This window comes from Natrix helvetica (genome assembly GCF_964273705.1).
Source record: "Natrix helvetica genome assembly, chromosome: 2".
Taxonomy (NCBI): domain Eukaryota; kingdom Metazoa; phylum Chordata; class Lepidosauria; order Squamata; family Natricidae; genus Natrix; species Natrix helvetica.
The window spans coordinates 272152329-272164755 of NC_138552.1; the positions used below are offsets into that span (position 1 = coordinate 272152329).

The 12427-nt window shown below is 47.0% G+C and overlaps 1 protein-coding gene across 5 annotated transcripts in view; it reads left to right on the plus strand.

The window, feature by feature from the left end:
• PITPNM3 (PITPNM family member 3) overlaps nt 1–12427 on the plus strand; it is a 162611-nt gene that overhangs the window by 86930 nt on the left and 63254 nt on the right. The gene's annotated exons all lie outside the window — the stretch shown is intronic.

Below are 12427 nucleotides of genomic sequence, written 5' to 3' on the forward strand. Positions count from 1 at the left end.
ACCTTGGAGGCAAGCTGTTCCACTGATTAATTGTTCTGTCAGGAAATTTCTCCTCAGTTCTAAGTTGCTTCTCTCCTTGATTAGTTTCCACCCATTGTTTCTTGTTCTACCCTCAGGTGCCTTGGAGAATAGTTTGACTCCCTCTTCTTTGTGGCAACACCTGAGATATTGGAACACTGCTATCATGTCTCCCCTAGTCCTTCTTTCTCTTAAGCTTAAGGGCGGTTTAGAAATGCGAAGAATAAATAAATAAAGCTAAACATACCCAGTTCCTGCAACCGTTCTTCATATGTTTTAGTCTCTTTCAGTATATCAAGGGAAAACAAGACAAGACACCCATGGAAAGCATTCCTTTGATCCCTCTTCCATTTTCTCGAATTGCATTATATATAGCTAGCCCAGTGCTGAGGTCGGCAAAAGGAAATAAGTGTATCCTTGTGATTTGCAGTTATTCCACAAGACATCCAGAAGCAGTTCTCTTGTGCACAATCTGTTTTGTACGGATGTATGCAGCACAGATTTGCATGCCATTGTGAATTGGTTTGCCAATCCATGGGAAATTTAAACTGCTGTCATTGGCCGGCTAGTCTGCCGGAGCTCAATAAATAGAGAGCACCGACAACCTGCCGGCAGTCCGTATCACAGCAGCTAGGAAAATAAAAAGTGCTGAAAGTTTCTACGCCTGGTGTCTATTCTTCCCGCGCCGATCTAACACTGGCGACGAAAGGAAATTGACCATCCATTTTATGGCATCCGCGGCCATTTTACAGCAAGGACGACCCTGCTTCAGCCAACATCAGCACACATCCCCCGCACCATAGTGAATGTTGTTGTCAAATGAATGACTTAAGCTGTTCAGTTATAGGTGGGGATCAGTGACGTGCTGTGAGGTTAATGGCTGGTGAGGCTGGTGACGTCATCAGGAAGGCGGGGAATGGGACCACGTGTGCTGGAGGCACACATTTCTGCCTCCGCCCTCCGCAGCTCCCGGGCGCGCACGGACGGAGATAGGCAGAATGGCGCCGATCTGATCCGGCGGGCGAGCGACCGAGGATCGAGCTGCCTCGCTCGCTCTTTTGTCCGCCCGGATCGCCTTGGTGTCGCTGTGGCTACCTCCATCCGTGCTGATGTTGTCGGCGCTCCCGGATGACGTCATCTGGAAATGCCGACATTTCTGCCTCCGCCCTCCGCAGCTCCCGGGCGCGCCAGGACGGATGTATAATATTATAATATTATATATATATATAGTATATAATATTATATACTATTATTTCATGAAGAGAGGTGAGGCTCTGCCTCCCTTGCCTCCCCTGACCGCACGTCACTGGTGGGGATGAGATTCTCATAGATCAGGGACCAGATTTCCACTGTTTTTTAAAGAGAACTTGTATACAGTCTTGGGGATATCCGAAATGAGTCCTTCTCCATGTCACCCTGAAAGAGATGAATCAACAGAGATTAACTGGCTGTCAGTGTATCTGTGCGGACAAAGTTGTTTTGTATTAATTTTGCTGATAAGTTGAAAGCAGGTGTTAGTTTAAATTTTAATAGAAAATAGTTTTCACAAGAGAAAGAGGGCTCAAGACAGCAAAGGGGAAACTCTTGAAAACAGCATGACCATCAGAAGAAGAAGCAGCTTAGAAATGAATGACTGGCAGCTGCAATGACTAATTTTGAATTAGATGGTTGTACTTCTTGTTGGTTTCAAACCAGAAGGGAATCTAGTAATTTAAAATGGAATAGACTGTGTTGCAGTGCTGAATCTCATTTGTGCACAATTTATATAAAATCCATAAGCATTCAAGGACACAATCTGAGGAAAGAGCGCTAAAAGAATAAGAGAACTGGCCTGGGGCCTTATCTATTCATTCCAAAGGAGCCTTGAGGTGTATTTGAAGATGAAGTACGTGTTTTTGTCATAGGATTACATGCTAGATCAGTGATGGTTAACCTTTTCGGCACTGAGTGTCGAAACTGGAATGCATCCATGTGCCGGAACACCGGAACCCAGAAGCAGTGACGTGCGGTGAGGTTTATGACTGGTGAGGCACTGACACAGTGCTGGGTTTCAAATATTTTTAGACTTGTGGACTTCAACTCCCAGAATTCCACAGCCAGGCATTCTCAGTTCCAATTTAAAGCGACAGCATTTGTTTTTCTCCTTTGCTCCTTCTTTCTTTTTCTTTTTCTTCTCCTTCCCCTTCTTCCTCCCTCTCTCCCTTCCTCCCCCTCTCTCAAACACACACACACACACACACACACACACACACACACACACACACACAGAAGTTGGATTGGACTATCTCTCCTACCCCTTCCCTCTCTCACTCACTCTCAAACAAACCCCCCCACACACAAAAGTTGGATTGGATATCTTTTCCAGTGGCTTGAAAGCAGCTCCTCTGCCATCCCCCCCCCATTCCCCTGCTGCCTTTCCCAAACACCTCCACCATTGCAAATGCAGCCTGCTGTCTGGGTGGGAAATGCCTGGAACACAATAAAGCCCACCCACCACCTCCTGCTGGCAGGCTGGGGTGAGAGGAGGGGCAGAGAAGCCGGAGGGGAGCCGAGCCGAGCCTTCCAAAAGAAAGAGGCTGGGGGGAAGTGTGTGTACTACAGCATGGCTCTTTGCCTGGCTTCCTGCCTCCTCCTGTGGTCTCCTCAGTGCTCGCTTGTGCTCTCCCTCCCCAAGTGTAGTTTGATTGTAGGTGGAGCCACGTTGCCTTTTCAAACTTGTAATCAGTGAAGCTGGGCTAGATTTTTATATAGTTTTATCCAGCTGTGTGTGTGAGAGAGAGAGAAATGAATGGGGGCCTGGGGAGGAAGTCACTACACTTGGGGAGGGAGAGCACCAGTGAGGTTAAGCAGAGTTGATTGCAGGTGGAGCCACGTTGCCTTTTCAAACTTGTAATCAGTGAAGCTGGGCTAGATTTTTATATAGTTTTATCCAGCTGTGTGTGTGTGAGAGAGAAATGAATGGGGGCCTGGGGAGGAAGTCACTACACTTGGGGAGGGAGAGCACCAGTGAGGTTAAGCAGAGTCATCCACAGTGAGGCAGCAACTAGCTCAGCTTTTTCCTTTTACTTTTTTTTTCATGATGAGAGTGGTGAGGCTGTGCCTCACTTGCCTCACCTGACTGCACGTCACTGCCCAGAAGAGATCAGCTAAGAGATCAGCTGGTCCAGCACGCATGCGCACTGGCCAGCTGCTCTCTGCTGGCTTCCAGCATACATGCACCGGAACCCGGAAGAGCAGCTGGCAACAAGCGTGCCCACAGAGAGGGTTAAAAGGTCTGTTTTCAGTTTATATCATTAAGTCAGAAAAAGAGGAAATCTTGCCACCAACGCCTATAAGCATTTTCTTGATTCTAGAATTAAGAAGAGAAGGTAAGGACAGAACTAAAGAGAGCAAATATATGGCAAGTTTGTATGATTTGCACATTGACTAGAGTTGAAAGTTGGAGTTCAGAAAAAAATATTCTGACTTGAACTTTTGAAAGTTTCTCCCATTGGAGAAGGGGACGCATGCTAAGTCTGGAGAGGTTTTCACAGTTTGCTGCCAATCAGTCACAGAGATATCAACCAACTTCCTTAATTGTTCCACTTCAGATGATGTGCCTTTTGCTAATAATGCTGATGCAAAATATCACCTAAGACTGGTATTTTTATGGTCTAGAGCTCATATCTCTGGCTCAATAAGTTGTACTTATGCTATGTTTTATCCTTAATTTAAATAAAAAGAGGATCTTTCAGTCAAATCCTCTGAACCTTTAAACACGTCTTGTGCAATTATAAATAATATTTTAGTTATTTAGAAATGTGAGTTTTAGAAAAAGAAATTGCGAAAAATTATCCAGGATAGTAGGAATATATTTTTTTTTGTCTGAATTGACATATTTTAAAACTATTTACTTCTTTAAATTGTTCCAATTTTCATCTCTTCGTATTTTCCAGTCTCTGTAAATCTGTAGAAATGTGTGCAAATTGGTTGGGAAAGGTTTTAAGATAATGTTGAGGAATGGTACCAAATAATATGTTTGTCCTCTAAGGTGCTTCTTTGGTGCTCCTTCAAAGCATCTGGCTAACCACAGTTTGAGGCAGTGACGTGCAGTCAGGTGAGGCAAGTGAGGCACAGCCTAACCTCTCATCATCAGGGCAGCGAGTCATTCGATGGGAAACTTGCCTTTTGGGAGGAATGACCCAGCTTGGCTCCCACTTTCAATCTGCCGCCCAACGACCGAACGGAGAAGTGAAGAGGCAGGAGAGACAAAGCAGGAGCCAAGCCGAGTCATTCCTTCCAAGAGGCAAGTTTCTTATCGAATGACTCGCTGCCCTAGACTCGAGGCTCCAGTCCAGCCTGCGGTGCTTGCAGCCCCCGCCAGCTCCTCCAGGGACTCCCAAGCTCGGCACCAGAGAGCCGCCGCGAGAGAGGCCGGCCAGGTTGCCCGGGCGGCGACAGAGGTTCCCTTTGTTCTTTCGGGTGCGGGAAGCGGGGGGGGAGAGGCTTCCTCCGCTCTGTCCGCTCCCCATCTGCGCTGCCCTCGCCCGACAAGTGCGCCCCGGATTCCGCGCAGCTCTGTCAGGCAGTGCCGTGGCCAAATCCCAGGGCGGAGGGTGGCAGGTCGCAACTGAGCATGCCTGACTGTGGAATTCTGGGAGTTGAAGTCCACAAGTCTAAAAAAATTGCTGTCTCACCAGCTGTAAACCTCACCGCACGTCACTGGTTTGAGGGAAATACAAATTATACCCAGCCTCTTACTTGTTCATCACACTTTTTCCAGCACTCTTTTCTGTTCTTGAATTAGAAGGCAGAACTGTATCCTTCCTTAATAAATAAATTTCTTTATTCATTTCAAGGGTGATCATTTCCACCAAACCTATTTGAAGTAGTTATGGGTAGGATGAGGAAATGCTCAGTTGGCTTGTGCAATTGTTTACACACACATACTTAACATTAAATTGTTGGAAGAATGAACTTACCTGCTGAAATTATATTAGATATGTGTAATTGCTATGTTTATAGGTAGACTGGTATATATTACAACAATTGGTAATTTTGCAATGTAAAATATACTCTTATTTCTTTAATTAAACAAAACTACAAAGAAAAAGAAAATGCAAAACTTTTGAATCTTTTTTATAGAAATTGGGAAAAACACCCACCAATCTTTGTTTAGGGATCTTGCCTTTAGTTTTTCCTAAACCGAAGCAACATGACAAATTAAATCAGCTATGTTCACTATTGCAAAGCACGAGGAAACTAAACAGCATGCTTCTGTGGTTCAGTGGGGCTTTAAAATTTGGGAAATTGCTTTGGTTAAAAAGTTCACACAAGCCCAAATTGCTATGAAAATACCCGCAATTAGATTTATTCAAATACACTGTTTTCCAGATAAATGAATCTTCATCCTAACAAGTTATCCTTGTCTGTGCAAAGGTTCTGTATTTTTTTTGGAGTCCGTATTTTTTAAAACTTTTTTGTTTATCATCTGATTTCTAATTTATTAGCTTTTGTCTTGATGGTTTATTTAATTGGGTTTTTTAAAAGTTGATATTCTGTGCACAAATCGAATTTTTTTTCTTCACCGCTGATCAGCTGAGTGATGCAGTGGCCATATACCCAAACAGTGTCTCAAAGACAGCAAAATAGATAATTAGTGGGTGGGCTTTGAAGGACTGGAGCATGTTTTACAGCTGCTCTTGACAGTGATATGAAGGGCTGCCTTGTGTTCCCTGCTAATTTATGTCAATCAACAGCCAATGATTCAGGGGGAGTTGAGAAAGATACTGTCTGCATTCTGAGCATCTCTCTTCTTGACAGTGAGTAGGAAAATGCATTTAATCTGACAGTGAGCTGAACCATTCTATGGGAAATGAATAGACAGTTGTGAAAGGAGATTTTACATCTGATTTCTCTGAGGAATCGTGTAATTTCAATGTACGTTTCATGGGACTTTAAAAAAATATTTTAAATTGATTTTTACCATTGTGTCTCATAAATCTCATGTTGTATTTGATTTTTCAAAGTTCAACTGGAATTGACAGAACTGGTTCTTCCTTGCAGGGAATGGTAGTAGGTTAAAATATAGTCAGCTGTAATTTTATTGATCTGCTTGTGACCCATAAATTTTCCTTTCCAGTTTTCGGTGTCTATAAGAGTTTGTTTTTGTGCAGTGTTAAGGCACCAGAGTAAAGACTAGGAGATGGCGAATTATAGTTCTGCCTTGGACATAAAATCAGCTAGGCAACCTTGAGACAGTCACTTTCTCATTCATAAGAAGAAGGCAAGGGCAAACCACTTGTGAAAATCTTGACAAGAAAACTGCAAAGACTTGCCCAGACAGTTACCAGGAATGACGGCAATATTAAGGCTTGAAGTATTATTTTAAGATGGAGTAGAGAGTCATAGTGGACAACCGTTTAAATATGAGCCAGCAGTGTGCAGCAGCTGCCAAAAAAGCCAACACAGTTCTAGGCTGCATAAACAGAGGGATAGAATCAAGATCATGTGAAGTGTTAATACCACTTTATAATGCCTTGGTAAGGCCACACTTGGAATACTGCATTCAGTTTTGGTCGCCAGGATGTAGAAAAGATGTGGAGACTCTAGAAAGAGTGCAGAGAAGAGCAACAAAGATGATTAGGGGACTGGAGACTAAAACATACGAAGAACGGTTGCAGGAACTGGGTATGTCTAGCTTAAGAGAAAGAAGGACTAGGGGAGACATGATAGCAGTGTTCCAATATCTCAGGGGTTGCCACAAAGAAGAGGGAGTCAAACTATTCTCCAAGGCACCTGAGGGTAGAACAAGAGCAATGGGTGGAAACTAATCAAGGAGAGAAGCAACTTAGAACTGAGGAGAAATTTCCTGTCAGAACAATTAATCAATGGAACAAATTGCCTCCAGAAGTTGTGAATGCCCCAACACTGGAAGTCTTTAAGAAGATGTTGGATAGCCATTTGCCTGAAACAGTATAGGGTTTCCTGCCTAGGCAGGGGGTTGGACTAGAAGACCTCCAAGGTCCCTTCCAACTCTGCTATTGTATTGTATTGAGAACTGTGCTTGCTAGCTACAAAAGATAATAGGAAGAGCAGAAGGGTAAGATTAATAAAGGTACTTAGAGCTTTAAAGATTGTAGCATATTTTAAGGGAAAAATATTTTGTTAAAAGTAATAAATTATTTATGATTAGAGTAGTATCAGGATTGTTGATTTGATGTTAACTGCATGCATAGTTAAGAACATATTGTTCTGACCTAGGCTTCCCAAGAACATGAAGCAAACTCCTCCTGACAAAAACCCCTTTTATTAATTTACTGTGAATTCTGCTCATTCGCAACCAGCAAAGTCTTTCAAGGGAGGATTTACAGTCACAGATCTTATGTGGCTTGCAGAGTTGCCAGGCCGATATCTGCAAAACTTGGCAAGGAATCTTGGAGAGTCACACACCAATTAAGTGAATTAATTGTCTCCTGCAAACTCCACTCCCCTTTCGTTCCTCTTTTATTTCCTCTGGGAGGGGCCATTCATCATCCATCTTTGGCCTTATTCCCAAGTTGACCCCTGTTCTTTAGTTGTTCCCTTTGTTTGGCAATTCTGTGCATGCGTACACTGGGAACAGGCTCCAGCTGTTTGTCTGCCTCACTGACGTCTGACTCTGCAGGCAGTTTATCAGAGCCTTCCAGACTCCAGGACTGGCCCATGTTCCTCCCCAACCTCCTCACTGTCCGAATCTGCTGCCAGCTCCAATGGCTGCTGGGGTGCCCACAACACATATGCAGTGCCTTTGTCTGATCAGACTTCTGGCCCATCTAACCCACCAGTCTGTTTTCACAGTGACCAACTAATTGCAGAAGGAAACGACTAGTTTCCCAGAAGATGGCATTCAGAGACAGTTACACTGCTATCAAGGCTAATAGCATAGAGTCAACATAGTGTGTAAGGATTGTATTTATCCAGTTGTTCCTCCCCAATAATCAAAAATGCAAAGTTCTTGCTTTTCTATATTCATTTCAGCAGTGCGGTAATATTTTTGTTGCTTTATCAGGGGCATGAAACTGGTGGCCCATTGGGCTGGATGCATCACTCACAGGCTACGCCCACCCCAGCTCCACAAAGGCAAAAAACATTGTGCTACGTCATGTGATGCAATTGAGTTTGACACTTGTTCTTTAGGTAGATTCTTTGTTGGACAAAGAAAGACCTTGGATAGCTCCCATGCTTGTTTGTTTGTTTGTTTGTTTGGATTTATATGCCGTCTTTCTCCAAAAGGACTCAGGGCGGCGTATAACATTAAAAAACATACATCCCAAAAGTAAAAAAAAAATTAAATCCATATCCAAAAAACCCAAACCGAATTTAAAAGACAATACATTTAAAATAAGTTAAAAATTAACAGGCCAGGCCGGCTTGCTGGAAAAGCCAACTTTTCAGGGCGCGTCGGAAGGACCAGAGGTCAGGGATTATGCGAAGCTCCGGGGGCAGCTCATTCCAGAGGGAAGGCGCTCCCACAGAGAAGGCTCTCCCTCTGGGGGTCACCAGCCGACACTGTCTGGCCGACGGCACCCTGAGGAGGCCAACTCTGTGGGATCATACTGGATGGTGGGAGGCTACTGGTGGCAGTAGGTAGTCTCGCAGGTACCCTGGGCCTAAGCCATGGAGTGCTTTAAAGGTCATAATTAATACCTTCAATCGCACCCGGAAAACAACTGGCAACCAGTGCAGGCCGCCTAAAAGGGGTGTAACATGGGAGCACTTAGGTACCCCCATGACAACCCGCGCGGCTGCATTCTGGACCAGCTGAAGCCTCCGGGTGCTCTTCAAGGGCAGCCCCATGTAGAGAGCATTGCAGTAGTCCAGGGGAGAAAGGACGAAGGCATGTGTGACTGTGCACAGAGCATCCTGATCCAGGAAGGGGCGCAACTGACGTACCAGGCGAACCTGGTAAAAGGCCCCCCTGGTCATGGCCGTCAGGTGTTCTTCTAAACTAAGCTGCATATCCAGGAGGACTCCCAGATTGCGAGCCTTCTCTGAGGGGGCTAAAATTTCTCCCCCTATTGTCAAAGATGGAACAAGATGTACAAATCGGGATGACGGAAACCACAGCCACTCAGTCTTGGAGGGATTGAGCTTCTCTCCCCACCTGAAGAAGTGAAATTCTGTCATCTTCTGTTGGATAATTGATTAGAGCAATTTGTCTGATACTGTACTGTACACCTATGCAGAGATCTGGATTTAATGACAACATTTCTTTCAGAGTATATATAGGCACAGATGTAGCTCTTGTTGGGCATGCCTTAAAACAACGGTACTTTTTCCTGGTTATGTGATTCCTGCTGTGGAATCCTGGGATTAGTTTAGTTTCTCATGAGATCCCAGGAAAAGACATTCTTGCCTTTCAAATCAAGATCTCTGCATAGTCCTAGTATTTATTGTGAGAACCAATCCAGGAATGTGGAAAGGGGCTTTGTGTGCATTATAGATAAAAAGTAGCTAGAGAGGTCTACATGTTTCATTGGGAAGTGGACAACATACATATAATTTTTTCACATGAAGGCATTTTCAGAGCAATAAACCCAGTTGGTCATATGGATAAGATGAGTGACTATTGTGAATTGAAGAGATACAAACAGTGGTGTCATTCAACCAGTCTAACAACTGGTTTGCTGAGTATGCACAAAACGTGCGCTTCACTCTCGCAGTTCATTAAAATAAAGCTAAAAAACGTACCTTCTACTGCAGCTGAGGTGCACCAAAACAGCTGAGGCACAGCAATTGGCTCTGCTGTGCCTATCAGCTGGGTTAAAAAACAAGGAAATATATGTGAGTATAGCAGTGACGTGCGGTGAGGGTTATGGCTGGTGAGGCTGGTGACGTCATCAGGAAGGCGGAGCCTCAGCCTCCTGCTCACGTGGTCCCATTCCCCGCCTTCCTGAGTGAACATTAAGGGGACCGCGGAGTGCACTGTAGCATTGCTTCCTCCACCAGCCCCAGTCCCTCCCCCCCCTCCTTCAAGGTCTCCTACCAACCCAAAGCCCGATCCCCAGCTCTCTCGGGCAAGTCTTGAGCGTTGCTTTCCCACCCGCCCTCGCTGCCTTTCGTTGCTTTCCCACCCGCTCTCGCTGCCTCTTTCGTTGCTTTCCCACCCGCTCTCGCTGCCTCTTTCGTTGCTTTCCCACCCGCTCTCGCTGCCTCTTTCGTTGCTTTCCCACCCGCCCTCCCTTTCGTTGCTTTCACACCCACCCTCGCTGCCTTTCGTTGCTTTCCCGTGCCCGCTCTCGCTGCCTCTTTCGTTGCTTTCCCAACCGCCCTCCCTTTCGTTGCTTTCACACCCGCCTCTAAAGCGCGCCAAAGCCTCCTTCGTCCCCCCCAGCGTGCGCCCTTTTTATTTCCCACAACACCCCCCCCCATTTCGGGAAAGCTTTCCCCATTGCCTGGGGGGTGAGGGGGGCGGCTCCTCTCCCCCCACTCCCTCCGTCCCTGCCTCTCTCCTCAGCCCCAAAGCTCCGTCCGCGAGACTCACTTCCAAGGCGAAGCCCTTGTGGCAGCGAAGCCCTTGTCGCCCCGAGCTCTTGTTTGCACTTCCGCCCCTTATCTTCGCTCTTCCCCGCTCTCTCCCGCCAACCTCACCAGCTGCTTCTTTTGCCCTGACGTTTCCCGGCAAGGCAAAGGACTTTTGCAGTGCAACAAACTTTTGCAACATCATTTGCAGCTTGGCCCGGAGCTCAGGCATTCTAAAACGCTTCCTTTCGCCCGTGGAAGAGCGCATGCGGGCGAAAGGAACCCACATCCTGCGGACTAAAAACGCTTCCTTTCGCCCGCATGAGCTCTTCCACGGGCGAAAGGAAGCGTTTTAGTCTGCGGGGTGCGTGCGAGAGGAGAGAATATTCACTGAATATTCTCTCCTCTCGCACGCACCCCGCGGACTAAAAACACTTCCTTTCGCCCGCATGAGCTCTTCCAATATTCAGGCATTCTCTCCTCCTCTTGCACACACCCCGCGGACTAAAACGCTTCCTTTCGCCCGTGGAAGAGCTCATGCGGGCGAAAGGAACCCACATCCCGCGGACTAAAACGCTTCCTTTCGCCCGCATGAGCTCTTCCACGGGCGAAAGGAAGCGTTTTAGTCCGCGGGGTGTGTGCGAGAGGAGAGAATATTCAGGCATTCTCTCCTCCTCTTGCACGCACCCCGCAGACTAAAACGCTTCCTTTCGCCCGCATGAGCCACGGGCGAAAGGAAGCATTTTTAGTCCGCGGGGTGCGTGCGAGAGGAGAGAATATTCAGTGAATATTCTCTCCTCTCGCACTCACCCCGCAGACTAAAACGCTTCCTTTCGCCTGTGGAAGAGCTCATGCGGGCGAAAGGAAGCCCACATCCCGCGGACTAAAATGCTTCCTTTTGCCCGCATGAGCTCTTCCACGCACCCCGCGGACTAAAACACTCCTCTTGCACGCACCCCGCGGACTAAAACGCTTCCTTTCGCCCGTGGAAGAGCTCATGTGGGCGAAAGGAAGCGTTTTTAGTCCGCGGGGTGCGTGCGAGAGGAGAGAATATTCACCGAATATTCTCTCCTCTCGCACGCACCCCGCAGACTAAAACGCTTCCTTTCGCCCGTGGAAGAGCTAATGCGGGCGAAAGGAACCCACATCCCGCGGACTAAAACGCTTCCTTTCGCCCGCATGAGCTCTTCCACGGGCGAAAGGAAGCGTTTTAGTCCGCGGGGTGTGTGCGAGAGGAGAGAATATTCAGGCATTCTCTCCTCCTCTTGCACGCACCCCGCGGACTAAAACGCTTCCTTTCGCCCGCATGAGCCACGGGCGAAAGGAAGCATTTTTAGTCCGCGGGGTGCGTGCGAGAGGAGAGAATATTCAGTGAATATTCTCTCCTCTCGCACACACCCCGCAGACTAAAACGCTTCCTTTCACCCGTGGAAGAGCTCATGCGGGCGAAAGGAAGCGTTTTAGTCCGCGGGATGTGTGCGAGAGGAGAGAATATTCAGGCATTCTCTCCTCCTCTTGCACGCACCCCGCGGACTAAAACGCTTCCTTTCGCCCGCATGAGCCACGGGCGAAAGGAAGCATTTTTAGTCCGCGGGGTGCGTGCGAGAGGAGAGAATATTCAGTGAATATTCTCTCCTCTCGCACTCACCCCGCAGACTAAAACGCTTCCTTTCGCCTGTGGAAGAGCTCATGCGGGCGAAAGGAAGCCCACATCCCGCGGACTAAAATGCTTCCTTTTGCCCGCATGAGCTCTTCCACGCACCCCGCGGACTAAAACACTCCTCTTGCACGCACCCCGCGGACTAAAACGCTTCCTTTCGCCCGTGGAAGAGCTCATGTGGGCGAAAGGAAGCGTTTTTAGTCCGCGGGGTGCGTGCGAGAGGAGAGAATATTCACCGAATATTCTCTCCTCTCGCACGCACCCCGC